This window comes from Dermacentor andersoni, chromosome 10 (genome assembly GCF_023375885.2).
Source record: "Dermacentor andersoni chromosome 10, qqDerAnde1_hic_scaffold, whole genome shotgun sequence".
Taxonomy (NCBI): domain Eukaryota; kingdom Metazoa; phylum Arthropoda; class Arachnida; order Ixodida; family Ixodidae; genus Dermacentor; species Dermacentor andersoni.
In genome coordinates this window covers 83,487,312-83,513,670 of record NC_092823.1, presented here as the reverse complement: position 1 = coordinate 83,513,670, position 26,359 = coordinate 83,487,312, and the positions used below count along the sequence as shown (strand labels likewise).

The 26,359-nt window shown below is 47.5% G+C and overlaps 1 long non-coding RNA gene across 1 annotated transcript in view; it reads left to right on the top strand.

Annotated features, from left to right (window-relative positions):
* Nucleotides 1-658: 658 nt before the first annotated feature.
* LOC140213536 (uncharacterized) overlaps nt 659-26,359 on the top strand; it is a 35,796-nt gene continuing 10,095 nt past the window's right edge. The window contains exons 1-2 of the long non-coding RNA XR_011890396.1: nt 659-795; nt 23,910-23,986. This is a non-coding gene — a long non-coding RNA (uncharacterized lncRNA). The remainder of the gene's footprint in view (nt 796-23,909; nt 23,987-26,359) is intronic.

The following is a 26,359-nucleotide window of genomic DNA, read 5'->3' as shown; positions in this document are numbered from 1 at the left end:
GGTAGGGTAGAAACGCAGACCTGTGTCAAGCCTCACAAGCACTGTGCGACGCTCAGCTTGACTCCTGTGCGCATGATGGCGTGGCATGGCGTACAACGGACGATTTCCTCAAACTCAAAAAGACTGCCCCTCCCCCCAACCCGGTATTATTTCGCCACACATTTTAGACGATGTGCCAACCTATGCACATAGAGAGTAACTGCTCGACTTTTTCGATCGTTATTATTCACCTTGCCTTCACCTTCGTCGGCCCCCCGCTTTCCGCAGCTTGGTCAACCTCTCAGCCAACACGCTGGTTATTTGCTAAGCATAACATTTTGCATTTAGTCCAATAACTAGTTCATTTGGTTCCTACAGATGGCCTGCTGGCAAGACATGCTTATTGCAGAAGGAAGGCAAGAAAGATATATTGCATTCCCCGATATGCCTACGTCGGCATGTATTTTGCATCAACTGCTTTAACGCGTTTTATCCGGTGTACTGTGACACAAACCTTTGTTTGCATAAACTTTATGTCATGATGTAACTCTATTCTTAACATTGCTTTATTTCTGTCCTAACCTCGAGAATTCCCGTTTTAATGTGAAAAAAACATTCGCGATATTATTGTACTTGTCGAAGTTAACTATTGCACGTTAATTTCTTTTTTCAGATGTTGAACACCTCTAATCCGATATACATAATCCAGCGGACATACGACCAAAATCCAACAGAGCGGAACAATCTGTGTGACTATTACGTGAAAGTTCGACTGAATACGACATACTACGAGTTTAATTTAACAAAGGCTAGTGGGTAAGTACTCTTGCTGTTGCATATAAAACAAGACCGTTTTATACTCACATAAGCACTTTTTGTGAAGCGTTCTTTAGTAGTGTATCCGTAATTAAGACACTTCATTTTGCTTAACCATCTATGGATGGAAACAACCTTATTTTAAATCCGGCAAAGTTTAACGACCCGGGCTCAGGTCTCCAATGAGGGGACTTCGAGGCCTTGCCTCGTCGCCGCCTCTCGGGCCTGCTGGACAGCTCACTCTTGCGTCTTAAGGTTGGAGCTGTGCAGAGCGGCGGCCCACTTCGACGCAAGAGCCTTCGGAGCTACTGCCATTGTAGCTGGTATAACACGACACTCCTACAACATGTGTGAGAGCGTCGCTCTAGTTTCCTGACATAGATTACGAAGAGCACTCGGGTATTGCGCGAGAAAAATGTGCCGCAATCGCACCGGACCGAGGAAGCTTTGTGTCTGCAGTTGTCGCCAGACGACTGCCTGGCGAGGCTTCAGTTTGGGGTGAGGGGGGAGGCAATAACCGCCTGCCTAGCTGGTAGCGCTTGGTGATGTCATTGTGTCGGACCAAGCGTTCTCGCGTGTTTTGAACCAGGAGTTCCGAACTCGAAGAGGCGGTCTCCGATTCTGCGCGGCGGGTCAGTTCTCGCGAAGAGCGGTGTGTTACCTCGTTCAAATTAGGGGGGGGGGGGGGTGCCTCGTCGGTGGGGGTGGCGACGTGCGCTGGGAACCACATGATCGCGGTACTATCGAAGTGCTCTCGACCAGCTTTCCTTAGGATCTGGAGAGCCTCGAAGGAAATGCGCTCCCGCGCGTAGTTACGAACTGCGGATTGTGAGTCGCTAAGTACTACCTCGCAGAGGGGGTCGGTAAGCGCTAGCGCAATAGCTACCTCTTCCGCTGTTTCTGGGTGTTCCGTTGCGACACTACACGCGTGTGTAAGCCGGGAGTTAACGTCTACGACTACCACCGTGAACCGGTGTTCTCGCGTGTATTCTGCGGCGACTACGAAGCGCGTAGTCATCTTCCCGCCCAATGAGAGCAGCAGTGCCTTGGGACGGGCCTGGCTTCGGCCCCGATGGTATTCAGGGTGCATGTTTCGAGGGATAGGGGCGACGATCAGCGTGTCGCTGAGGTCGGGTGGAACGACCTGTTTCTGACCGGGTTGGACGTGACAATTGAAGCCGAGTTTCTGCAGGATGTACCGGCCCGTGGCTGTCAGGGACATGCGTTCGAGGTGCTAGGCTCTTTGCGCATTCACGATTCCCTTAAGCGTGTTGTATACCCCCCGCTGTAGCAGACGAGCAGTGCTTGTGGACTCTGGTAGGCCAAGGGCAATCTTGTAAGTCTTGCGCATAAGGGTGTTGATTTTCTCTTTTTCGGTGACATTGCAGTTGTGGAAGGCAACCACATAGGTAATGTGACTGATTGTGAAAGAGCGTATGAGGCGCATGACGCTGCCCTCCATGCCCGTGTGCTTGTTTGCAATGCGTTTGATCAGGCGGGTAGCCGCTGTAACCTTGCCTTCGATTTTGTCGATAGCTTCTATGTTTGACCCGTTGGCTGCTATATGCATGCCGAGGATGCGTATATTCGGGACTCGGGGGAATACAGGAGCCGTCTTGCGTATAGAGGATTATGTCGTCACATTGGCGCGACTCGCCTGCAGGTTTGGGCCGGCGGCGCGGGTGGTAGAGGAGCAGCTCCAATTTGAGTGGAGATAGTCGGAGACCTGTGTCTTGGAGGTAGGTTTCGACTGCAGAGACCGCTGCTTGTAAGGTGGATTCTATCTGACCGTCACTGCCCTTGTCGACCCACAGGGTGATGTCATCTGCATACAAGGCGTGATGGAGGCCGTCAATCTCGTCGAGGTAGGCCGGGAGACCCAGCATCACGAGGTTGAAAAGGAGCGGGGATATGACAGACCCTTGAGGAGTGCCGGTGCTTCCTAGTGCATGTTCGTCGGATGTCATGCTGTCGACCGCGAGGGTGATTGTGCGGAGTGACAAGAAGTCTCTGATGTAGTTGTAGCTTCGCTCGCCCATGTTGAGCTTGTTTATTCGGCTCAGGATTGCTGCCTGTGCTACGTTGCCAAATGCCTTTTCCGGATGTAGGCAGAGGATCACCCGGTTGCCGCTAGTTGGTTCGTTGATAATCTGGCGGTAGAGCTGGAGCATGATGTCTTGAGTGAAGAGGCGTGACCGGAAGCCCACCATAGTGGGGGGTAGGCTCCAGTGTCCTCTAGGTAGCGGTAAATGCGGGAGAGGAACGCATGCTTCATCACCTTTCCAACGCAGGATGTGAGGGAAATGGGCCGCAAGTGATCGAGGCTGGACGGCTTGCCTGGCTTCGGTATCAGGACTGCCTTAGAGTGTTTCCACGCCTCTGGGATGTAACCTGCTCGCCAGCATTTGTTGATGTATGCCGTAAGCGCGGTTATCGAGGCATCATCGAGGTTTCGTAGAGTCTTGTTCGTAACCTTGTCGGGACCAGGTGCTGATTTGCCATTAAGGTCGTGGAGAGCTGCGCGGATCTCTGACTCATCAAATTCTTCATAGAGTGTCCCATTTGTCTCTCCAGTGTAATCTCCGTGTTGAACATCGGGTCGTTGAGCGAAGTAGTTGTCTAGAAGGCTCAGCTGCTGATCACTCGTGGTAGCCCGTTCCCTGTGCAAAAGGCGTTGCAGGTTTGCTCGCTTAGCAGACCTGCTCTGCTTTTCCCTCAAGAGGTGACAAAGGAGACGCCACGTGCTGCCATTGTGGAGCTGCCCGTCGACTGCGTTGCAGATGTCATACTACTGTTGGCGGCTTAAGGTCTGGCAATGTTCTTGTAGCTGGCGATTGATGTGTGCGATCTTCTTACGAAGCTTTCGGTTGTGCCTTTGCTTCTTCCATCTTGCGTATAGTGATGTCTTGGCTTCCCAGAGGTGGGTTAGTCGGCTGGTGATATTGTCAACCTGGACTTCGGGTGCGACCGTCTGTGTCGCCTTGTTCATGTCGTCATTGAGCGTCTCCATCCATGCCTCGATGTCGTCGATGTTCTCCTCACCTCTGTTCTACTCGCTGCTTTCGGAACACGTCCCAGTCCGTCCATTTGAATAGCTTAGGATGAGGTGGTGTACCCGCCTGAGGAATTCGTGCTTCTATGGTCATGTGGTCACTACCGAGATCTTAAAATGTATTGCACCACGTTGCTTGAGGGATGCTTCGGACCACCGTCAGGTCCGGTGTCGTGTCCCGCGCCGTTGATATGCCCGTGCGGGTCGGCGCCGTGGGATCGGTAATAAGAGTTAATTCGGCATCATGCAGGTTCGGCCACAGGCGTCGACCTTTGGCTGTAGTGTAGCCATAGCCCCAGGCCTCGTTCGGGGCGTTAGTCTCCCCCCATCAGAAACGGATTTGGGCCCGCCAAGGCAAGCGCGCCTCGAAACAGAGAGAGGAAACGAACCCGCGAGTGACCCATTGTCAGGCCGTATGAAAAGTATGGAACTTCGAAAGTCTGTATGCTGAGATTGTTTGTTACCGCAGGCGGTCGCAGATTTCTTCAGGAAGGAGGAAAACATGTTGCGAGACCGGTTAGGCAAGTTATTTTCGTTTTACTTGTAAGCAGTGCCACTTACTAAAATGAACGCCAATGAGCCATTTCTCAGTGGCGCGCCGACAGTGGCTACACGGACGCCTGCTGTGAAGCACAGCAGGCGTCCGATCGAGCTAGAGAGCACGTTAATACGTCGCGATGTCCTACGGCCAGTCACCTTCTGAGAAACAAAAGCTGTACTGATTGTAGAAGAGCTATTAAGTTTTTCAGTACGCTCCTAGACATTCCAGTTTTTTCTCGGGGGTTTAGAGGCTTAGGGCCTTCATTTAACGCAAAAGAAGAGGAGTCAGGAATATTATGTAAGTACTAGCTCCATCAACGGTTAGTACGTTCACAATTTTATTTCTTGATTTTCTGCGTTAGTACAGTGTCGTTATAAATGTTCCGGACGGGCTGGTCGCGTTTTGGTGAGCCCAGGTTCGTTTGTTCCTAGTACACAAAGCGATGAAAACTTTTACATGTCACTCATGATGACGTTACCATCCCACTACGGTCGAGCTCTCTTGCGCCCGTGATATGTGACATACCGAGCTACTCCAACGGTGTCGCAGAACAAATTCCACCATTGCTATTAAGCCATGGTATTTTCACTGCAAGAGGCGTCGTTAGCATAAATTGCACACACGCACAAGTCCTGCTGACAAACTCCAACCCTGAGTGCCGTCATGTTAGCAGAGGCATGACAGTCGCGTACGTTGGAGAGTTCATTCAGGTAATAAACTGTTTCGCCGACGAAGAAAATGGTTCAACGGTGAAGCCTGCCACCAGTGTCCGTACCCGTCGACAGCTTGCTGCCTGCCGAGAAACAAAGCCTCCTTGAGACTATGCAACAGCCTCAGGACTGCTTCTCTTCGACGTCACAAGTTTGTGAATTTAATAATTAGCGATAGAAAAACGGCCATCGGGAATTTTGGAAAGGGTAGAATCTCGCCGGAAGCTGCAAGGGCTCTGGTCAGTAGACGGCTAAACAGAAAAATTAGCCTAATTGGACCCCCGCACACACGTCTGTTCCTGGCAACGAGGCGGCCCACGAGTTAGCGCGAGCGCTCTACTTCCGGGTGGCTGTAGAACCGCCCGACTGCCGCAACATGGACGAGCGTCTGCAAAATTATACGGAGATTGTCGAAAATTGTCGCCTACGCAGGAGACTGGTGCCACCACCGGATAAAAGTCTAAACAATAGACAGGCAGTCGCATGGCGGCGCCTGCAAGCTGGGAGCTTCGTAAACCCGGTCTGGGCATACCATGTTATACATAATAGAAAAAAAAAATGATAAGTGCAAATACTGTGGGGCGAGAGGGACCCTCGACCACATAATCTGGGAATGCGTTAGCTCCCCAGGGGCTAAAGCAAGCATAAATTGCCTGGGAGGCCTGGCAATTTGTGCTAGAGAGGCCTGGGAAGCCCTGCTGCGGAGTGAGGACCCTACTTCACAGCAACACGTCATCCGCCTGGCGGAAGAAGTCGCGAGGAGTCAAGACATCTTTGCCTGCTTCTAATCGCGGAGGTCCCGTCCCCCTTCCCCAAGGCCTGTGTGCCGGGGACGGGGAGTGGGGAGCCTCCTTATCTGCCGGTACAATAAAGCTGCTATCATCATCATCCTCATAATTATCATCATCAAACGCCGTTGAGAAAACATTGAATAGCTACAGACGAGACGGCGAAGCCCATACGACAGAAATCGTACCGAGTGACTCCTAGGACAGCGAATCCATGCAAACTCCCGTACAAAAAGTGCTTCAGGGCAACGTTATTCACCGCAGAAGAGTCTTTAGAGCAAATGAGAGAGACAAGGAGACGGTATTCCAGCACTGGAGCTTAAACTCAACTGAACTTTTATATCTTCAGTTCCCAGCCAATTCAGCTCCCGCGCCGCTCGTGGCATCGCCTGACCACGTCTGCTTACCTGGGGCGATGGTGTCGATCTCGCTGGCGCTGCATAGATCCTCCTCTAGAGAGCAGCATGATCTGCGAACGATATCGGCACGTCCATGAAACTCGGTGGACTGAAAGGACGTGACCACCGACCGGAATGTTAACGTCCGTGGCGGAATTGAGGGATGCGACTGTGGGAGTCGCCTCGCAGTAGGCTGGCTTCAGCAGGTCAAGTGCGAGGGTGTCAGGTTTGACGTGAATATCCATGATGCATGTGGACTCACGTCTCTCCAGTACGGCAAAGGGTCCGAGGTAGCGTGGATAGAGAGTAGGCCGAACAGGCCCGTAGCGCACGAAGACGTGGGTTGCGTTTGCAAGGTCCGTTGAAACGTAACGTGAGCGTGCTAGAACTGGACGCGGCGGACAGTTTCTTTATATCCCAGAAGAGGCCGTGAAGAAGGTGCACATATTCGTGAGTAAACAGAGCAGCGGAATGTGGTTGTGGTGAAAAGAAGTCGCTGGGCAGACGGAGCGTAGTACCGTAGATGAGCTCCGCGCTCGAGCACCTGATCTCCGACACCAAAACGCATCGGACAACCAGAAGAGCCGTTGGTAGACGTTGAACCCATTGCGATGGCATACCATGAGCAATCAGCGCTGACTTGAGATGCCGATGAAAGCGTTGCACGAGGCCACTGGTTTGGGGATGGTAGGCGTCCGTGCGCAGGCGATTCGCGCAAAGCAAGCGCAGGAGCTCATTAAAAAGAACGGACTCGAATTGCTGTCCTCTGTCAGCAACAATTTTGGTAAGGCTTCCGAAGCGGGTAACCAATGTTGGGAAAAAAGCTGCCACGACCGTTGCAACAGATCTGTGTTGAAGCGCCGTTGCCTCTGGCCAACGGGTAACGCTGTCGATAGAGGTGAGTAGTTAGCGAAATTTGTGACACGGTAGTAGTGGTACAACTTTTACAATGTGCACAACGTCGAAACGATAATCAGGTTTGAGAAACTGGCGGGCTGGTGAACAGGATACCTATGAACTTTTGCACGTTGGCAGGATGCACATGCACGAACCCAGTCGCGTAAATCGGCGTTCATCCGGGGCCATACGCAGTGCAGTGAGATAAGGCATTGTGTGGCACGAACACCGAGGTGAGCGAGCTGGTGCAATGTATCTGAAAGGTGCTCGCTTAATGTGCTGGGGACAAATGGTCTCAGTGTGCCTGTAGAAGCGTCGCAGATGACTGTCATACCATCAAGCAGGATGTCGACCAACCGCATTGCTGCTTTCGATAAGCGAGTGTCTGCCCATCCAACGGCGCAGGACAAACAGGTAGTGTCACTGCATTCACACGGCTAAATGTGTTAGCAGGTACATTCTGGTCGCCGCTGATGTGTCGGATGTCCGTGGAGAATTTTGGTATAAACGACAGATGACAAATTTCTCGTGGCGTATGTATCGACGTCACTCTGGAAGAAGGTAAAGGGTAGGCCCTCGACGAAATGGCGGAAGTGACGGATGAGGAGGTAAATTCCAATCAACTCTCGACCGAAAATACTGTACCGAGCATCGGTTGGAGTGAGTTTCTTGGAGAAAAAGGCTAGGGGTTGCCATGAATTACAGATGGGCTGTTCGGGAACCGCTCCCACGGCTGTTCTGGATGCGTCCGCAATGAGGCCCAGTGATGCCGTGGTGTTAGGATGTGCAAGAAGTGCGGCATTTGCGAGTGCGCGCTTGATCTTGATGAAGGCGGCTTGATCTTGATGAATGCAGCAAGGACGTCTTATTTCGTTGGTAAAATGGTGATCGAGAGCGGCTACTATGGCAGCACAGTTGCTGATGAATCGGCGGTAAAGATTAACTATGCCGGGGTACTGTCGCAGCTTCGTGATCGTTGTGGGCTTGATAAGCTCGCTACTACCTCGGTTTTTGATGAAAGTGGGCGAACGCCATTGGAATTGAGGTGATGTCCTAGAAACTCCAAGTTGGCAACACCGAGCCCGAATGGCGTTTTAATTGCCGTCGTAGGTATGTCTTGCTCAGCCACAGGAATTTGGTGGTAGGCGCGGACAACGTAAATCTTTGAAAAGATGTTTTGATTGTTAGACAGTTACCTTCTTTTTAAACATTGATCACTTCTCCTCGACAGTGCGCTCATAAAAGCTGGGCATGCAGCCTTCCAAAAGGCTGTTAGTCAACCATTATTGACTGAACAATCTGCCTTCTTATAATGTCTGATGAATTTTGGTTCACTGGTGGGACGTTTAACGGTTGCTTTAATTGAAAAGTTGATAACACAGTGGTCGCTTTGTCCTGGTAAAAAAACAAGTGAATCCACAAGATGAGCTGTTAGAATAAGATCAAGTACAGTAGCTCTGCCCGAAGTAGTTCTCGTTGGAGTAGTGATTAGTTGAGTGCAGTTGAAGTCACAGCATAACTTCACGAAGGCGGAACTTTCACTTGAGGACTCTTTCAGAACAGGAAAAGGACCAGACCAATCAATGTTAGGGACAGTAAAGTCACCTAAAATAAATATGGGTGAATGAGAGAACCTAACGATAATAGCATTTCAATCAGAATAAAAATTACGCCCAGCGTAAGGTGGCTGATAGCAAACGCAAAAAAATTATATCGCAGTGGTTAATGCGCACGCATGCGCAAACAATTCTAAAGGTGCCTCAGTGGGAACGTGATAAGAGACAATCCGATCGGAAACAGTTATCAGAACGCCTCCTCCTGACCTAGAGCTACGATCAAAGCGGTCAAATTGGGACATCTTTTTTCCCAAAATATTTCGCCATCACGCACTTTGGACAATAACCATGTCTCTGTAAGCACGACAATATCAGTAATACACGTGTCAATTAGATCAGAAAGGTCATCGCACTTGTTAACAACACTACGAGCATTTCAAAAAAGAAAATTAACGTCACTAGATAAACTTCTTGGCCTAGATGATAGCTATGACAAACGATTGCTACTTGAAGCAGGTGTGAACACATCATGGCTCTGCGCAACTGGTGAACCACTGTCCTTCAGGAACCTTTGTGAGGTGGGTTTAATTCCGCTTAGCATCAGATAAATTTGAGGGATCTGTCTCGCCATTTTCGAGCGGCACATTTCAACGTGGCACATACCTATTTACCCAAGCCGGCGCCGAAGACTTTCATTGAAGAAAGGCAGATACCGAGTGCACTTGTGCCACAGTAGGCAAATGCACCGGGTTGCTGTCCCTGAGGCACCATTGTAACGTGGCATTGATTCTGCTCAGCGTCAAAGAAATTTAAAGCATCTGCTTCCTGATATTAGAGCGACACATTCACAGTGGCAGATACCTAGTTACCCAAGCTGGCGTCGAAGACTTTCATTGAAAAGCAGCAGATACACAGTGAACTTTTGGGAAAGCCTGCAAATGCGGAGGGTTGCTGTCCTTGAGGAACCCTTGAGACGTGGCTTGGATTCGGCTCAGTATCGGAGAAATTTAAAAGAACTTTTTCGTCATTTTAGAGCAGTACATTTCCAGTGCACGAACCTAGTTACCGAAGCTGGCGTCGAAGACTTTCATTGATGAGCGGCAGATAGCCAGTGAACTTGTGTGGCAGCCTGGAAATCCGCAGGGTTGCAGTCATTGAGGAACCCTTGTGGCGTAAGTTTAATGCCACTTAGCTTCACAGAAATTTGATGGATCTGTCGTGTCATTTTAGAGTGACACATTGCCATGGGCACATACCTAAGTATGTGCCCATGGTTAACCAAGTTATAGTTACCCAAGTTCGTTGAAGAGCTCATTTAGGACCTTTATTGAAGAACGGCACAGACCTACTGGCCGATACCCAGATAACCAATTTTTCATTGAACACGTTCGTTGGAGACCAGCACAGAACGGGCGGCGCATAGCCTGTGCTCCAAGTTGGCGTCAAAGAGTTTCTTCGAACAGCGGTACCTACCCAGTCCCGCGTCCACAGTGGTCCCTGTCGGCATGTAAGAGTTGCGTTGAAGAGCCACACATAAGTAAAGAATGCCACATCCTCAGTGGTGCAAGTTGGTACCCTGGTTTGGTTTCAAACCCTGTTACCTGACCACATCAGCCCGATGTGCTACCCATCCGACCACGAACAACCCATTGACCCAGGTGAGCGGGAAAGCAGATAGATAGATAGCCATCGAAAAGTGCGTGAAGTATACAAATAATGCTAATGCATTAAGATGGTTGCAACTTTGCCAGCAAGTGTATAAGAATGTGTGCGTATAATTATAATACGAAGGTAAAAGCTGGCTGAGTTTCAATTTTCAGTTGAATTTTAATCTTAATTTCAAAGAAACAAAGAACAAGAAAGGAACAATTAAATCAGCCCACTAGACTTTATTGCTAAGCACAGAGTAAGTACCCTACGTAGCAAGGTCACTTACAAAATTTCTGTTAAAAAAGCGATGCCACAAATAAAAATTGTACTTACTACAGTCGGTATATTTAAACATTTTCGTTTTAAGTGGAGTAACCGTAATAAATTTTGATGCCACCGATTCCGGAAGAACATTTCCTGTGCTCATTTCTCGAACATTCTATGCATTTTTTCGTGTGCATGCGTCAACAATAAAAAGGTGAGATTGGGCCGATCATGGAGGTGTTGCAATACCGGGCCTACGCGCGGCGGACGTGAAACAGGCTTCAAACATTCCTGCCGTAATATTAATAATGGTAACAGTATAATAAATATTAATGAATGAAATACATAAATCAAGATGAATTGTTTCCAGTCATTGGGCATGCTGGAATTGTTTGTGAACAGTACATGGAATCGCATGCAGGAGGCCTTGCAATATACCAAAAGGACAAAGTGTATGCACAACCAAACACCCATGGCTCACAAGTGGACAATGCCACCGACTAAGGGGATGTCTGCGCCGTACAAAGGAAAAACAGAATTGTGATATCCAGTGTGTATATCTCCAGGCAAACACATGTAGGATATCAAGAACTTCATGTCCAGCACTTTGCATGGGTTAGCCGTGATGACACTACCCCTTGATCATCCTTGGAGACTTCAATGTCGATATTCCAAAACCAGGCAAGAAATGGCTCACTGAGTCTGTGCTAGAATAGTTTGGTGTGAAGTGCCATGCCAATCCAAGTCGCTCAACTACTCCACAACGGTGGTGCATAGATTAATTTTGGTCAAGATGAAGTCTAAGGTTGTAACCGAACCAATGAATGTATATCGCAGTGCTCTCAAATCTATAGTCATTACGATTACGAAATCATTAGAATAAATAGATGTACCCTTGTATAACCCTGTCTCATGTGCTACAACTACGCTCGTCATCCAGCTTCACAGAGTGGAACGGCTCCTCACTTTTTTTATTCCACGAACTACCGCATATTTTACCAGATTAAAAAAAAATCCCGTGCGTGGTTGATCTCTTCGATTCATTCAAACTTTTCAAATAAAGACGTCTGATGTGAAAAGAACCCTTTCCCTCAGACCCCGTATGAAAGGTAAAAGCGCGATTACCTGATCAGATTGAAACAAAACAAATCGAAACCATCGACGCACACGTTCACTTGCCGAAACGCAGAATGAGTTGACGTTGTATACTGTTGATTTGGCATACTACAGCGGCAGTGATATATTGCCGGCCCTTGAGCAAATAAAAACTGATTTATAATGAAGCGCGTCGCTTCAGGCTTATGTTCTAATGTCCTTTGTCCTTCCTTCATTGCTGCCTTAGAATGTCTACACTCAAATGTGCGACGTGAACCGAATTGACGACTGTGGCTCATCTTTGGCGATATATGTACAAACAGGCATACTAAAGCTCGCACTTGGTAGCTAATGAGTTAAAGAGATGACCCCAGTACGCAAAAGGAGGCTTGCGAAGTCTGAGTTTAACTGCACTGTCACTGCACTAGCTTGGAGTCGGCCTCAGCTTTAATCAAGCTTCTACTAATAGAGAAGCCCTAGCATAAATGCACGAAACCAAGACATTGTAGACTGTTATAAGTTTTTTCCGAGGTATGAAAGCCCTGCGCAAGTTCTTTTCCTTTGTTCCTTTTTTTCATTCGTCCGGGAGCCCAGTGACTGATTTTCCGGTCCTGACCACAACGTCGAGGATTCGATCGTAGCTGTGGCGGCCGCGTTTCGATGGCGGCGAAATTCAGAAAAGCTTGCGTAATTAGATTTAGGTGCACGCTAAAGAACTCCAGCTGGTGGGAATTACACCCGGAGTCGGCGTGCCTCATAATTTGATCGTGCTTCTGACTTGCATTATTGGTAAATGTGACGCCAAGGTTATTTTTTTCCTAATGTTATAGAGCCTCATTCCTGCACATTGTAGAAGAAAGAAAAAAAATGCGGCAGGACCCATCCTACGACGACATTCGATGGTAATGCGCTAGCATTGAATCAATTTAGCGACAAAACGCGTTGCCATCGTCGGAACGAGTTATGTCTGAGCGGGCTCTTTCGGGTTTCGCTAGAACACATGGCGTCCTCTAGCACTGCCACCGTGAAATCGGCGCGTCACCTCCAAAATGGACAAAAAACAACAAAGTAAGAGCGTACCCAGATACATACATAGCACCTGTAAAGTTCATTTGCGGAACCACCACAAAGATTGCGTTTGAAACGTTTACGCACAAACTCGCTGGTGCTGGCGGGGCTTGGGAGAACCAGCGATCTAAATTATTTTGCTGTTGTGTTTGGCGTTGCATCTCGAACAGCAAGTCATGAAGGCGCATTTTTTCTCAACAGAAACTTTGTTGTTTGCGCGGCACTAAACCCTTAACACCTATTCCCTCCCCAAGTCTCTCCTACCCAAATGCCACGCACGTTGTTCTGTCGAGATTCGACTCTGCAGCCGGAATTGAAGTGACGCCGCGTCGAACAGCCTCCACTGTTATCAATAACATCCTGGGCTAGTTCGCCGTGCGGCTAATTATACACTCCACGCAGATGCGCGAAGTACAGCTGCACGCAGTCACGGCTTCACCGGTAGTCGGTCCACAATAAACACCACAAGGTGTTGAGACCCGCCACCTTCCATCTTCGTAGGAACAAGCGTTCATCACGTCTTGTCACGAAGCTGGTGATCACTTGATAGTTTGTGGAGGTATATATGTCTGTCGATGGCGTCAAGCGTCAGGACCAGCTTAACAGAGCGTGTTCTACATTCTCCCACGAATGGCCACACGTGCAACAATAGCATAGCTGAACGACGTATACGGTGCAAAAAGCTACCTGCATACGCCACTACAAACCTCATATGATGAATTAGGGAGTCTGTGTCACAGCCAACACCGATAGAGATCGGAAAGCTTAGATGGGGGTCAAGTTTGTACAGAAGACTGATCATAGAATTGGAGTCAAATCGATAAAGTTACCTTATAGACTTGCATAATTGTTTTATGGTAATGTTAGCGTCAGCTCTCGTGAATTGATTTAGTGGGACTGGAGCGGAATGGTGTGCTTCTGTAGCCACTTTGTCAGCTTCACGGTTTCCTGCTACACCGACAGGTCCAGGAGTCCTTTGCAGGTCCGTTTGATGTTGTGACGACGCAGCTGTAGCTAATTTAGGAAATCTGATAAATTATTATTATACTCGGATCAAGAGGAGAAAAGCGTCGCAAGTATAGAAGAGCCGACTATGACTCAGTGCGAATAGAGCACACAGTAGGCTTCTCCTGTTCCTGAATGAATTCAGCGGCCAATAGTATTGCATGAAGCTGTGCTACAATTGACGATTTCCCATGTGAAAGACAACAACTTCGACCTATTCCGAGCGAACGAATTACAAATGCGGATGTTGGCCCCGATGATGTTGTTGAACCATCAGTGTAAATGCATATGTTTCCTATGGGAAAATCATCTAGGTGACTGCGAGGTAATATTTTTTACAAGGGTGGTGCAAACAGCACTTTTCTTCTCCAGTCGCGCAATTTTGGCATTTATCTGCATTAGAGGAAAAAGCCCAAGTGGCGGATGTGAATGCACGATCAACGGCGCCTGGTCTGGAACTCAGAACGCAAGACTGCCAAGCAAGCTGTAGCAGCGGCTCTGACGTCTTGTAAATTCATGTGGTGGTGCACCCGCAGAAAAGAATTCGCAGGTTAATTAAAAATAAATGACTGCACGCTTGTTTTTCTCCAAGCGCAGCTACTGAAGGATCATGTGTTTCGGCTATCACAAGGGTGCTTGATGCTACAGCTGGCTGTACTAAGCAAATCCTCAGACTGCAAACAAGAATGAACTCAATTCGCGTTTATTGAATGGAGGCCATATTATTGAGCACTGGTTTACCGTAAGCCATGCACTGCCTCACGGGATTCGCATGCACCCGAAGAAGAGCATCTTGTTGGCCGCCCCACCGTAGGCCCCACAGCGCCTTAAAGCCGGAACATCGCAAAGTATGGCATCGTAAATCATTCCGCTTTTTCCTTGGCTATGTCCAAATGTCCTTTCCGGGAGAGCGACGCTTCATATACCATACCAACAAATTTATGGTGATTCACACGCTCAATGCTCTTTCGATCTAATGAAAGTGCGAAACTTCTTGATGGTTTGCAAGTAAGTGGCACATAGACCTACTGTTCTGGTGATAAATTCCTACTTGAAGCTCTCAGCAACTCGTCCGCAACATCAATGACAGACTGTAATCGGTGGTCAGGCATTGTCAACCATGGTCAACTTGCCATAATAAATTTGGTTTATATCAGCAGGGCATAACGTCATACCTGGGCAATGGCGTAGTTATAACCACGCAAATAGGTTGCGTAACACTCACTAGTCAAACAAAGTTTGTATCTGTCGACAAATGGTTTAAAACGAATACCCCGCCGATCAGTGTGATGATTTTCCCAATGTGTGTTGTGAATGTTAAAGTCTCTTCAAACTACTAAAGCAAGAAGCACACCTTCCAATACAGGATCTGGTGGCACCTATGGTATTAACGTTGTGGGTTGAGTGTGTACACTTACAACACTCAGGGACAGTGATCCAGAACATGCACTGTGCACGACATGCTCCAGAACCGTGAATCGCGAAGATGACAGATACGTAGATACGATGTCTTTCATCGCACGCAACCTAGCATGGCTGGGTCTGCAAGGACTGCACGAGTTAAACAAGACGTACTGGAGATCCGGAAGTGAGCTGGAACGTTATGTTCTGATACGGCTAGTATTAGAATAAGTTAGTGCTGAAGAAACAGACATACTCTGCCCATTTAGAGCGTAAGCCATTAGCATCCCACTTAAGAATAAAAGCGGTGCTATAGGAATGAAGCATCTTGAACCTCTGGGCGAAGGCTGATTTGTGAGGAAAATAATAACGGTTCAAGCGTCAGCCTAGCTTTGACCTCAGGAAGATCCGATGCCTGAGGCAGTGCGTGAATGGATGCATGGCTTATCGTAGAAAGCACCATGGGAAGCTCGAGTTGGTCAATCTTGCCTGTAGATCCGTGGACGTGGAGTTGATCTGGTTGAGTGGTCACCGGTGATTGTCCTCGTGATTGTTTCTGTGAGCGTGGAGCCAGAGTTGGAAAAATTTTGAGGGCACTTAAGCTTCGCGTTTAAGAGTGGAACGCGATAGCATTCTAAGACTCCTGACTGCTTTTCATGCTTCCCGGCGACTGCAGCTTATGTAACCGTAACGTTTACCGGGAAACCCTGGCGGCGAACGCTATGCACGAAGGCAAGCTTTCTGGTAAAAACACGGCCTCTGGCGTGGGTCTATCTCTTGTTATTGCTTCGTACTTTTATTATTTCAGTCTGGGAAGAGCTAACATAAAAGATATGCACTGTCTGTGTTCTTTTTTTTTTCATTACATTTGTTCCTCGGCTGTCGTTCTCAATACACCGAGAAATAACTTTGTAAAGAATGAAAGACAAGGTATGAGCAACTTCGGTAGTAGAAGAGTGGTTGGGTATGCGTGGTTCTGAATTTCGTTCGAAATTCTTCTTGTCAAAGCGACGTCCGATGCGACACGGTGCCCTTAACGCTCTCGCATTAATATTCACACTGGTCGCGGTGGTAGCGCAGGCTGGGATTAACACAGCTTCAGAAGACGTCTGGGCGTGGTGCTTAGGTGCACTTCTCTCGGCGGCCTGAGAACAAGAACGTAGCCTTCACTGCTCCGTAGTGGCTTCTGACAATTGAACAACATCTGAGTTTATGATACCCTGGTATTTGGCAATATTATTACAGTTTTCAAGTGATTTATTGACGTCTAGACTTCAAAGAACGACGAGGAAGGTCGAAGGTGAGCTTCAAGAAACGGCGGGCGTGAAGCGGCCAAAATCCGGGCCAACGCAAGCTCGGGTCGCGTGGCTACCACCAACACTGTGGCTTGCTTGCATGGATGCTTCGTCACCATCTTGTCTTCTTTATTACATTGGCCCCCGGGGAATAGCGTAGCCATCCTGGCGACTTAAGGCGTTGACAGTATAGCGGGGTCATAATAGGGCTTGAGGCAACTCACATGGACGATTTCACGGCCACGACCACGTAAATCTTCGGACAGTGTTAAAGGCTCAACCTCATAATTGGCTGGATATGTCCGAGCGAGGATGCGGTACAGCCCATGATATCGGGCCAGTAATGTAGAGGAAAGCCCAGAAGAAGAAGCACTCGGGGGAATCCAAAGTCAAACGAGGGCACCGGTCGCGAAAGTAAGGAGAGGTCGGTAAAGGTCGACCATTGGAACTTGCAAATAACCCGAGCGGAAGTCCAAAGACGATAAATACTCTGCCCCTTGCATACAATCGAGAGCATCATCGATGCGCGGCAACGGGTATATATTCTTTTGAGTTATCTTATTGAGGCGGCGATAGTTTACACAGAATATCACAGATTCATCCTTTTTGCGCAAAAGTACAACAGCAGAAGACCACGGGCTCGGGGACGGCTGATTGACATCACGCTTAAGCATATCATCGACGTGTTCGTTGATAACACGCCATTCTGCCGCTGAAAATCGATATGGTCGTGGGCGTAATGGCTCATGACAGCCGGTGTCAATGTGGTGTGCCGCGCTCATTGTACGACCAAAAGATTGTTGGGCGCAATTGAAGGAGGAATGGAAGGATAGAAGAAGGGCCTGGAGTTCGCTACAATGTGTTGACGATAGATCGGCGGCAGTAGAAGGGTGGAAACCGTATGGAGCTGATGGTATCGGAACAGGTGTAGTCATGGCCTTCAGTTCAAGATTGGGTCGCTCTTCAGCAAACTCCACGGAGCGCAGGGGGTCAACATCTTGTATGTGGCCTAAAGATTCCTCACCAAGTAAAGTAATGGAGGATGTGAGCCAGTTGGAAACGAACATGGTTCCAGCACTCGATTCAACCATAAGTACTGCAATCGGCAGTCGTAGGCCACTGCGACGGAGTACTTCTGACGGAGTAAAAAGAAGGGTTCCGTCTGGGGTGGCCGTACAGGACAGGAGTACAAGGGTCGACGTTTTCGGGGCGATATCTGTGTCCGCAACAATGAAAAGTTGAATGAAACAAGAGAGTCGGGAAGAGGAGCCAATGATATAGAGGTTTGCAGTGGCGTAAAGGCCACTTCTGCACGGGCGCAGTCTATGATGGCGCGATGACGTGAAAGGAAGTCCCGTCCTAGAATAACATCGTGGGAGCATGACGGCAGCACTAAGAACAGTATGACATAAAGTGCACCTTGAATAAAGACACAAGTGGTGCACGCAGCTGAAGGTGCAATGTACAATGAGCTAGCAGTGTTGAACACCAGTCCCGAGAACGACGTGGTGGCTTTTTTATGTTGCGGCATAGATTGTCGCGGATGACGGAAACGGCGGCCCCATTTTCAATAAGCGCTCGCGCTGTGGTTGTTTCAACACCGACGTCGATAACGCCTTGCGGGGAAATAGATGGAAACCTCGGACAGTTCGACTCGCATGCCTCCGGAACTGCAGCAATCAGTTTCCTTCTTATGTAGTAGGTCGGTGACGCATGGGTGACAGTGAACGTCGTCGCGCAGATGGTGACCGGTGGTTGGCATAAGGTGGCTGATCGTCAGGGGTGTACGTCGGTGTACAATACTCGGTGTACAATACTTAGCCACATGACGACCATTTAAAACATTAGACTGAAGGACCAAAGGACTTCTCCATGGGGCAGCTCATTATGTCACCCCATTGAGAGTAGACGTCACATAGCGCGCCGTATTTGTGCGAGCAGCCTGGAGAAGAGGAGTAGAGGAGAACTCTTGCGAGAATAGGACGACCTGGACAAAATGTACCAATGGACTTTGAGAGGGGAGGGGCTCACTGACACTTTCACTGTTATTCGCACAGGACACTTGTCGATTTACAGAGGTAACTCCCAACTCCTTGAGAAACTCTAGGAGTTCCATTTATAAGTACTCGAGTGGAACGTATTTAACCTTGCCAAAGTTCTTGGCGTAGGACTGAGGAACACTTGCCACAATCTCGGTGCCTGTCACAATATTTAGAGCAAGCAGTTTATGAGTGGCAGGGAGTGACGCCGCACAAACCGGCAAGCTGTCATCGTTACTGATTTTGTTAGTCGCAAGTTTTCTGCGCGTTACCGCTAGCAGCTCGTTTATAATAATGTTAGGGCTGATTTGCCAAAATGATCCATTGTGAGAGATGGCCTAAATATCACTTGTATACCAGCTGGCCCGTTCATTTTGTACGCCACTTGAAGAAAAGGGGTTTTCTCTGCAGCATCCTCGTTGTTGACAATGCCGTTGTATCCCTCGGCAAGGTTACACTCTTTCCTCTTTAAGGGAGGGTGCCTCATTTCCGCTAAGACCATTTAATTCTCACGTGACGTTTTGACGATGATTGAGTGTTGCAAGACTTGTAGGAACCTGGCCACCGTATGGTAACACGAGTCTCTCTATGTACGAGAAGCCGCATGTAGACAAGTGCAGCATTTTGACTCTAAAGTGCGCAGGGATGACATTGTGCTCCATCTAATACCTGTGCGCCTGCAATAATATCAGCGCTTTATTAAACGTCTGAAATTTGACTGTCCTGTGTCTGTTGAATAAGCTCTTGAAAAGAAGGTGGCTGTGGCGGTTTTATTCCCGTCCCTTTCGCAGAGATTAAGGGCACTTGCCTGAAACGTAGCAGTTGGCGCAGGGGGTTTGCCATTTGTCACGTAGTCTCCATTCCTGAGATCCTCGTGGGACAATACGGGAACCAGAGGACGAAGAGGGTAATGACCTCACTTGGATGTCTGGTCATCTGGATACGGACATAAGCGATTTCTGTTTAGTAAAACTAAGTGTTTGAGAAAGCGCTTATCGACGCACAAGCACCGGTAATTTTTGTTTCTACTCGGTGCAACAATTTGCTGGTGACTTTCGCCGAACATTATACCCAAGTTGCTTTATCGGGCAATAATTATTTTTTTTTCATGATTGCGAAGCAATATGCAACTGCTGATGCAGAGTTTCTAGGTCACCTTAGTGCATACTGCATTTCTTACATCACATCCCACAAAATAATACGCCTACTTGAAAGTCATGTTTACGTCCAGGTTTCATAGCATTGCTAAAGCCAGCCATATACTTGGCCAGAGCGTGCTGATATTTTGTTCTTGGAAAATAAATCTTTGTCCTTTTGCACGGGAGGCAAAGGTGGCTACGTAGAATATCTTCCTGATAGATCGCGGTTAATTTATTGGCCATTGTACAGAATTTGAAACGGAAATATTTTACCTAGTCGCATGAACACGCGACGAAGACGTTTTCTCAAAAAGCTATAGTTTCTGTGATTCCGCGTTACATGCCGAAGAATGCCTACATAACTGCCGGAAGCAAAACAGACCGACTAGTCTCTGAACCACGTCTTTAACGGTTGACTCAAAATGGAGTGGTACAATTACAGGTCTAGAAGGATTTGCTGCAGGAAGAAGTTAAAGTTACTTCACGCACTATATGGAGCCATTTTCAGGGTTTCCAGGCAAGAGTAATTTTTAATTCACATGCAACAGCGTTCAGATGTTGAGATGATCGTTTGTTTTTCACATGCCTCTCAAGGCAAAATTTTCCGTTTATAATGTCGACTGGCTTCAGGGCTTGTGTTTTATTTTAGTTTGAGGTTTATTGAGCTCACTATGGCCACAGCATTGTCAATGCGAACCGTGACACCGAACAAAATTTCCATGAAAGATGTTTTTCCAATGCAGCTGGCAGGGGCATAATAGAACATGTTGAGCGCGCACACAATAGAGCGTTGTGTTTCTCTGAATGCTGTTTCGTTCGTGCTGAACATGTCTCGTCATGACAGTTACCACCAACCCCAACTCTACGTCTTACTGAAAACCTCGAAAAAGCTGGGTGAGTTTTCAGACGTGTGGCTGGGCTTCAGGGTGGGTGTGCTACGAGCGCTTTTCTAGCTTCCATCTACTAGAAACTGCTGAGCCCTCGCCAAGGTTGCAGGTGGCGCGATGCAGGTGGCGCTGTCGCCTGTCGGCAAAAGTCAGTGCCGTGCACTGACCACCTCCTGCACTTCGAATAGAAGATTTCTTGATGACAGGGCAAGGGAGCAGCAGCATCCCGCAGTGACCATGTACCCAGACACGCTCACAGCATAACCACTTTGACGATCGATAACTCACGTGCCCAACTAGCATCTTCAGGCTTTTCTGCTCCTCTCAGTAGCGTTGGAAAGCTTGTGGATAAGAAAGTCATTCGGCGTTTATATTATTTGGGACACAATGAACTGAAACGTACACCCCGGAAGTTGTCTGGGTTTTTTAAGGGCCGCGGATGGCGAATACTGTCATTGAGCTTGCCTACTCTATTAGGTGCGAAAGTGTTATTCACTATAACACCATCACGGTGTTTCTTGACATATAAAAGGAGCAAGTGACAACGTCAGCATGAGAGATCTTCATGCTATTTCCAACTTCATCCTGCTATTCAGCAGTAGATACCTCACTAGTGTAGTAGGACAAACCGGTTCCGCAATAGTAAAGTAGATGGCCGGGATACAGTCGGTGACATTGTATGATTAAGGCACCTAGAGGACCTGACACAAGCGAAATCAAATATACACAGAGGTGTACAATGCAATCGTAAACATTTATGAACACGGTATATTGTTGCGCCAGTATCGACGGGTGCGGCCAGCATAAGTTTGCACGAGGACGACAGTTAATAAACGCTATTTTATGCTCTCTTAATAGTCTTCACCACAATTGTGTTTTATATGCCGCGCTATTTGTCATTTGGGCCACATTTACACGAGCATCTCAGTTTCTTTTTATTTAGATCTGCAAGCATGACAAGGTAGGCTATTTATTCCTTTACGCATAATATCATCACATGCATTCAAAAGGCAATGAATCCAGGAAATGAATGGGTGAAAATAACTGTTGCTTTTAATTGAAATGTAGCAGTAACGGGAGAAGGCGAAAGTGGACGAAATGAAAACTCGGCCTTGCATGGCACTGGCTAACGTCCGCAGGACTATGCCACTAGCACGCACTGTGACCTAGCAAACGTGCACAAATACCCAAGAAAGCGCACGAAAGGACGTCCACCGCAGTAGCGCAGTGGGGAGCTTCGCACGCGTAATGAGGAAAATATGCTTTCCAATTCCAACTGCAGCAAGTCGTCATTTTGTCCACTCTCGTTTCCGCGTTCTGTATTATTCGTACATTTCAACTTTAGTCGCACGCAAACGAGAAAAAAAAACAAATAAATTGAGCGGTATTAATAGAGTACTCGTCCGGAATGCTAAAAGAAACCCACTCTTGCCATGAGAAGCGGCTTGATAAGTCAGAATAGAGGAAAAGGGGATAAACAGGAGGCGACTTTGCCCTGCAATTCCCGTAGCAGCCATTGTGACGTCATGAACTTTGAGAGCGTTTTCTCGTGCCTAGGTAATGCTTTACCGGTAAAGAGCGACCTAGTTTTATTCTCAATAAACAAACAAATCAACTTGGCAAGTTTCGAGAACTTTTGCTATACCGAAACAACCCAAATAGGAGAAAGCAAATTGAATATGGTATCTTAAATAGAACTAAAAAGATAGGGACAGACATAAGAACGACAAAACACGGTATCAATACAAGGCGACAACACACAGCGTTTTCGAAGTACAGAGGGATGAAATATCGTTAGGTCAAGAAGAATCACGGCAAAAAAAAATGAAAATACAGCCGCTTACCAAGGTGATAAGCTATATAAGAGACTTACTTGAAAAACGTGACCTTACTGCCACCCCAAAAGAGAAATAAGCGAAGCGTTCCACAAACAAAATGTTGGGCGCGCAAACATGTGTGAGTGAAGCTTCGGTCCCTATCGATGATAAAGAACTTCAATTTTTTAAGTTATCATGCTAATCAAGTGTTGTTGCCCTTGTCGGGAAGGTGTGTGACTTGGCTTATGTTACGTGTATATCTTTTGTTGATATTTCACTATAAACCTTGTTATTGTTTTTGGGTGTATACGCATGCGTGGCGGAGATTTGTAGAATGTATTCCCAATAAACTTCAGTTGTAAGTCCAGCGTTGTCCTGTCCGTTTCTTCTTACTTGTGCTCGCGTTCGTACTTGCTGGAACCCCTTATACGTTCACCATGCACCAAAAGGCCCAGCGAACCACACTACTATACTAAAACAGAATTTTGAAAGTATATCAGTTTAAACAAATTTAGTGCTTCTGGCTAATGTGCCTTTAAATGCTAGACAGCTTATTTCTCTGACTACTTTTTCCTTGTTTGATGGTCTGTTGGCTTCATGCGATTGTAACCGAAAATCCATTCCTTATCCCTCCCATTCCATTTACGCTTTTGGTTACAGCGCTCTGGCCCAACAGACATGCAGTGCCAGTAACTTTGGCATCGCGGTACCTAGGATGATCCAAAGTCGAAATGGGGGCCGACAGACGTAAACACACTGCGGGATGAAAGCTGGTTGAACAGGGGTTATGTGCCCAGACAGGCTGGCCAATGTTTCGTTAGGTAGACCCATCTACGTCACAGGCGGCCTCATCAGACTTGGCGTGATAATTTACAAGGTTAGTGGAGTGACGTCACATGGTGTGGCTGTTGGTGGCTATAAGCAAAAGGAAGAAAGTTTTGTCTTAGTATAGTGCCGTCACGTACTGTTGCTGTCAGTGGCGGCTATTTTGAACGAAAGAAACTTATTCTTTTGCAGATGGCCCCCACCGACAACAACATCGCGTGACGTCTCTCTGCTAACCCGTTAAAACTAACATACCATGGATGACAAGGCCGCCTTGGAGAAAGATAGGTCCACCTATCGAAATGGCGGCCAGTCTGTTCGAGGCAATTTAGTGCTGTTCATTCAACTTTCATCACGCTGCCTTGTATTGTTACATGATGTTACTTGTATTGCTCATGAAGAGTTCATTGCTGTAGCGTGATCAAACTGTCATGTCTCACAATTTGCAACACTCCGAGTGGGAGGAAACCCATCCTTGTGAGTAATTTCGCAGGCAACGTAATTCCAGACTGATACCCGAAATCAGAATGGAGAGGCCCTGATCTTTTGTCAATATATTGTGCAGACAGCAAAAGGGCATACGTGTGTATGTACTTCGTATACATGCGGAAATAAACGGCACTGCGTAAATTTTCTTTGCACTCTCTCACTCTCATTTCTGTTTCTGTTTTTCTTTCTTATTTACAGAAAAACCAGGAATTTACAAGCAACTATAACAGAACAATTGAAAACACCGGCCTTGATAATTCACAGGGGTGCAAATGGTATGAGACGATCCAGTGCTCCAGCACATCTAATTTCAAGATGTTGACAGAGCATTTGCACTCAGTGCAACAAATTATATAGCACGTAAAAGTAATACCAATATCCTTCGATCTCTCGGAGGAGACCCAGAAAGTTCACGCGGGATTTTAATCGTAATAATTTTATTTCCAGTGTGCTGCTTGTAAGAAAATGGGGTGAGAACGTTTCCCACGTTTGGAGTAACGTACATTCTTACAAGTTTTCTTTTTCGTGTCGACTGCTACAAACGCCAAAATGCCTCGGTGAAAGTGACCTTATTTGACAATGCTATGTTCAAAACACAACTTTAATTATAGTTATGATGGTTCGGGCACATGCAGAACTTTATTATGTGGCTTGTTATTGCCACTTGTTTATTTGTGCTTTACTCATATGTGTTCATGCAAACATAGGAGATAATAGCCATAATCATTTTTATTCGTTTCCCTACATTTTATAACTATTGCGATATGTTATAATTTGTTTATGTGACAATACATTCCCTAGAAAAACATTATTCGGTGTGCGCACTAGTGCTTGCGTCGACGTACGAGGGCGAATCAGTCTTTGCGCCTATTTTTCATTCGCCAAAGCAAGATACACGCAGGTAAATACAAATATATGCACTATTCCACGTATCTTACACTATTTTTCCACACAGTCCCCACGCCGGTTAAGACATATGTACCATCGCAGCACCAAATCTGAGATGCACCTGTGGTATAGTTTGTCCCGCTGACTGGAATCACCATCAGACTGCGGTGTTAGCTTCATCGTTGCACATGAGTCGCTGTCCAGCCAGGAACTTCTTCAGCGGACCGAAACGTCTTTCCCCATTCGTGGGTTACATTCCCCGGTGGATTTCGATGGGCGCTCGCCCCCTTGCTGCATAGAAAACAAACCACACTTGGTTGTTCGTTTTCCGTAGACGTGTGAAGCACAACCGCCATCTTCAACAACTGACAGCAGCGCCGTGCCGCGGAGCTACCGGCAGATAAGGCCGGACCACTCCAAGAAAGCTCCACCGCTGGAATGTATATGTTAACTTCGCATGTACAGCCATAATGTGACTAAAAAAAGATAGGGGCAAAGACTTTATGATTCGCCCTCGTATTAGTATGTTAAGTGTGCGCTCGTCGCCACATTTTAGTGGTATGTGGCCCTTCGTTCTTTGTACTCTCTATCTTTTCATGCGTCTTGATAGGGATGCTGTGTCTATAGGCTACTGACCGTGAATAGTTCATGAGTGTTACGGTTATTGACATATGCCGATTTTTCTGGCCCTGTGCTATTAAATAAATGCCTGCCTTGTAGAGTCCATCGTAGTGGAAATTATTGATGCCTGCTGCGAATACTTGCGAAGGAGCTCTGCTGTGTCATGTTAGCCAATGTTCGTAATGAGCATCGTGATTGCGGAGGTTAGTTAATCAATGGCGATTAATGTGACTTGCACATTAAGGCATGCCTTAATCGGTTCCGCAGATTGCTTTAATGATTGCAGCCTTATGCTTTTAGCGAATCCCTAAATCTGAGCATAAGAATCTCATCATTGCCCTTGGTTCTATTAAATACTCTGCGCGGCGTGTGCAGCGCCTGCTAACCTTGGTTGCGGATATGCGGCATGGTTTGCTGCCACTCCTCCATCTTCTTTTAGAGCGCAACTCTCCCGTTACTGCGGGGAGCATTGGCGTCGGCTCGGCTTCAGCGTAACCGAGCAAACGAGCGCAACGAAAGACGAAAGCGAACGCGGAGCCCAAAGGGGGGATGAAAGACGCGAGGAGGAAAGCGCAGAGGAGGGTGCAGTGCAACAAAGAGGTGGAAAGCGGAGTAGGGTATGGAGAAGAACGTGAGGAGGAAAGCGCAGTGCCGGCACGACGAGGCTTGTGGCCAGCGCGGAAACAAAGCGATCGCGTAGGACTCTGAACCACTGTGCATGCGTTACTTCGCACGCGGCCCCACCACCGTTAGAAAATGCGCTCCGCTCGAGCCACGCGTTCCCGTGTTCACTCTTTCTTTCTGAACAAGGAGCGACGCAAACGGCGGAAATGCTTCGTCTGCCCGCTGCTGCTCAACGAGCTTCCCGAGCAGAGGCTGAGCGCCGCCGCCGAGATCACCTCTTCCTTCAGGATCAAATTTTTTGCCATAGCATATCGCCAATTAAAAACACCTCAACAGGTGCGCTCGTAATTCTTGTAAGGGAGTATCGTAATCGCCGGTTAAAATTTTCTTTCTTTTTTGTATGTGTAGGCCTAGTACAGTAAATTATAAGTAAGCCAAAAAAGGTTCATAGAAAAATGGATACTTTCACTGATAGCCTGTGAACAATGGCAGCCTCGTTTCTTAGCCTGTGTTTC